Source organism: Cimex lectularius, unplaced genomic scaffold (genome assembly GCF_000648675.2).
Source record: "Cimex lectularius strain Harlan isolate CLEC.00 unplaced genomic scaffold, Clec_2.1 scaffold205, whole genome shotgun sequence".
NCBI lineage: Eukaryota > Metazoa > Arthropoda > Insecta > Hemiptera > Cimicidae > Cimex > Cimex lectularius.
Window position 1 is genome coordinate 286,841 of NW_019392773.1, and position 4,405 is coordinate 291,245.

Here is a 4,405-nt window from a genome sequence, read left to right on the forward strand (position 1 = left end):
TCTTTTCAATGAAGTTTGTCACGATCTTTGCGAGGATCCTTTCCACTTCGAGCAAATATGAACAAATATTAGTGCCACTACTCAAACAATTTAATTAAAAAAAGAAAAATCGGGATCTGACCCAAATAAATTAAAACAGTAACCTTTTAAAATAACTATATTACAATTTAAAAAAATAATAGAATTGATCACTGACATATGTATCTAATTGCCAATGACAATTTAAAAAAATGTATGTCTTTGACCACGTTGAGATAAAAGTCCTTCCGGGTCTCAACCAGCTCTGCTCGAAACTTGCGGATGGGGGATTAGCTTATCCTAACCCAAAGGATTTGTTATTAAAAAAATATTGTTATAAGTTCAACCCAATATACTGCTGGTATCGGGTTTAGTAGGGTGAAGGCTGCTTCGATATTCCGAAACGACCAATTGTTCTAAAGAAATGTAGCTGTCTGAGGGTTTCGAAGTTGAAGATGGAAGGATAACGAGGTGGATCAACAATCATTGTTGTTTGTTAGATTAATGGTGTAGGGATTGAAAAGAATAAGCAGTAACGGACCAATATCCTTGGCTTTGTACAAAGGATAGTGAGAGGATCCATAAAACATAAAGTACCTGTTGACCAAGTAGAACTTTAAAGCGAAGAACGTAGGTGTGAAATAGTGGAATTTTGTACGTACACGGTAGGTCGCTTCCTCCCCTGAGTATCCAGAGCATTCTCCATGCCAGATTAGATCGAAATAATGTTAACTTTTAAATTTTCGTCAATCTAATTCCTCAGTTCTGTGATATATATTAAAGTTTACCAATCAAATATATAAAATAAAGAAATATATGTGAACAGCGTTTATTATGAAAATTTATTGCCCCACTGTAATCAGGCTGGTAATCCACCGCAGTCTTGAGTTCTTGGTCTTTCTTTGGTTTTTCTCATAATTCTGTTTATGTTGTAGAAAATAGTGTAATTTCATTCTGTGAATTTTCCTTCAGTTGTCGAAACAAGATAATCAGCATTATAATAAAAAAATACTTCATCTTCTGCAAACATATAGAACGACCTTGAAACAGAATTCAACGGCAGACTCGTCCAGTATATAATGAAGCTCAATATTATAAATTTTGAGACCAGTAATCGTGAACTGCGATAGGTTTACAATTGCTTGACCTTCTTAACATTTGGATCTGTAATTTGTTCAAAACTTACGGCACAAACACAAAAAGTGAACGTTCCTTCATCTTATAGTTTCTTGAATTTTCCAAGACACGTACGTGAGGGTAAAACTGTTAGTTCTGTAATGATTCCTCCTGAGCAGTTTTTCCCGTCAGAACTTTTTGTAAACATTTGCAATGGGTCTCCTGTAATTCAACTATGTTAAGAACGTTTTTCATAAGACAATGTATATCATTTGACCCCTTTCATGACCAGCAGGTGGAATAAAACAAAAGAAAATTGCAGCATGTGTTTCATAGGGATTTATTAATAAAAAGAAGTAATTTCCTTGTAAAACAAATCATATGTTAATATGATTTACATAATTTAGTGTAGTTTTAACAGTGAAGACAAATGAAGAAGAAAGGGCGAACTATGTTGACGATGATCGTTTTAACACAGCAATCAACACTGGCTGCTCCACCATACATAAACGTAAGAAATATTGATCTTTTATTGTCTGTTTGATCTATATCAAAATTTAATAGAATAAAAGATAAATTTGTGCAATTCAACAGTGTTCATTTGAAGAGTGTAGTTGCGGTATGTGATCGTCATAAGTCAACAACATGTCTGGCTGAATGGGAACTTCCAACTGTAAATTAATCTAAACCGTACGGCGCAAACATAAAAAAATGAGCTTTCCTTCCAACTTCAAGTTTCTTGAATTTTCCAAGACACGTACCTGAGGGTAAAACTGCTCGTTCTGTTATGATTCCTCCTGAGCAATTTTTTCCTTCTCCCGTTTGCAATGGTATTGAAGGAGCGTCTGCTAACGTTGCCGTAAATTTATTGAACAGAGACCCAATTACAAAATAAAACATTATTGCCATAAATTGTTTTCATTTTTATCGCAAGTTTTTTCATATTTTATTTATTGCTATAGGTACAAAATATACGTTGCGAAAATTGTATAGCTATATAGAAATCTGTCAGATCAGGAAGTGGTTCATTGCCAAATCAGTTCAGTTTGTAGAATATAGGTCTGCGAAGAAGACAGTCACCTAAAAGAGTGCCATGATGAAGTGGCGTACAGCCTAGAAAACTTCGGTTTATCCTTCGTTGTGGAAGCACAAGACGGTGACTTTCGCAATATGAATCTGGGAAATCCTGTCTTTTGTCACTCTGAACTTACAAAATCATACATTTGTGGCATTTTAAGTGAAACATTTTATTTAAGCTGGACGCGGTGTTTACCGGGCGACAAAATTTTTACTAATTTAGATGGAGACAAATCTCTACGGGAACCTACCTTCAGTGATAGTCATTACGTTTCTCACAAGTTATTTGATTTTGACGTAGCACAAAAAATATATAATTGATTTTTAAAACATTGATTTTATAAATATAAAATACAAATCCTTTATACATTCCAAGTTAAACAATTATAATTCAAGCATTCAGGCAAGTTCCAAAATGCTTCTCGTTTAAATTTTTCTATTATCCAAGAAAATTTCAGACCAATCCTTGTAGTTTTAACAAATATTTATTATTTTTAATTTCCCACTTTTTCAATTTAAAGGAGTTGACCTTGAGTGGAAATTAAAGAAGTAAACTTAAACCATAAATTGTTTCAATTTTTCAACATATGGGAAATGTTACGTTTGTTAAAAGAAACATGTCTTATACAATACTTGGATTTGGCAGAGTCCCACAGTTCGACTCCGAAAGTCCAAATACGTGTGATGAATTTTTTTTAAATGGTTAACTTGTTATCCGTGCTTAGTGTTGATTTTGGTCCTAGTAAGTTTTTGAGTTGTCCATATCTTTTGTAAAGTTCTTGTCGTTCAAATCTTGTAGGTTCCATGTAAGTCTGCTATCTAAGTAAATCCCAAAGTAGCGGACTTGGATTGATGACGGTATTATCTCGTTGTTAATGTTCACTGGTGGGCAGGTTTGACGTTTGAGCATAAACGTAACTTTGGCTTATTCACCTTGATCCTCCACCGAGTGCAATAGTCGGTAATAAGGTTCAGATGTTGGAACCCTGGAGCTTCTGTAGCTAGGATAGGATGAGTGTGTGCTGATAAGATTGCGGTGTGGTAGGCGAAGGTTGTGTTATACTCATTCTTACGTGTGAATAGCCCGTTTTGAATTACTTACTTTAAACCATCGATCCTGAGGTAGAACGTCGGGATAAGACGATAGTATGAGGGAGGATACGTTTTAACTTATAAGGAGGCCGGAGTACCACCCTCGGTCAAATGCTTCCGTAACGTCCAGAAATACGGCTGAGCAGTATTGTTTGTTTTCTAGTGAGGAGGATAACTGGTCGACTACTCTGAATCACTGTTGATCAGTGGAAGTCTAAGTCTGGAAAAATCTAGACGATAATTCGTTACGAGATTCGGATAAATAGTATAAATTGGGGGTACGCCAGATGATTGGACAAACGTCTTTTTGCTGCTGATTAGTACGCAGACGTGAGAAGACATAAGGAATTTAGAAGGTTATATACATATATATCAGTAATTCTGGTAGATGAAATACAAGTATAAAATGATTTTTATTTACTCTTCAAAAGCCTTTAATGTAAAACAATTATGTTTTTATACAACTGTATAACAATTCTTTTGAATTTCAATTTATTACTGTAAGTTTTTTTAAACTATTGTTTTATAATTTCATGAGCAGAAACCTCAACTGATTCAAAAAATAAATTTGAGGCGAATCTTATTATAAAAAATAAATTTAGCAATTATTTTTTATCAAGAATATCTAAAATATATAAGTTGCGACATTAAATGGCATATGTTACTTAAATATCATATTGTCAATTAAGTACAACAGAATGAATAGAGTTATTTAAAAAAAGTGTCATTTAATTTCTAAAGTTGCTCTCTATTTGTTACAAACCGTTGCCACTCCAGACGTGCGTCAGTACAAGAAAGCTGTCCCCTTTATTCACAATTCCGCCTTGAAAAAAATTGTTCAGGAGTAGTTGTATCAGAAAGAGCAGTATTAACCACTTGTAATTGGCTTGGAAATTACGAGACAATTTACGAAGAAGAAACATTTCAACAACGTGCGTTCATGCCTTCCAGCTTAATATCGTTAAAAATCATTCTTCCGTGCCAGGTACAGAAGTACCGTGTTATTGCAAGCAGGATCCACGATTACTGTTCACCAATAGATAATACTAAAATTTACATTTACGACCTTGTTGTTGTAACTTCCGAGAATTTTCTTGAAGGT

General features: G+C 34.2%; 1 long non-coding RNA gene across 1 annotated transcript; it reads right to left on the reverse strand.

The window, feature by feature from the left end:
- Positions 1–831: 831 nt before the first annotated feature.
- Positions 832–1,295, reverse strand: LOC106673125. The gene is made up of 2 exons (XR_001341371.1): positions 1,205–1,295; positions 832–1,038 (listed from the first exon to the last, which is right to left on the reverse strand). It is a non-coding gene; the product is annotated as an uncharacterized LOC106673125 (long non-coding RNA).
- Positions 1,296–4,405: the final 3,110 nt, after the last annotated feature.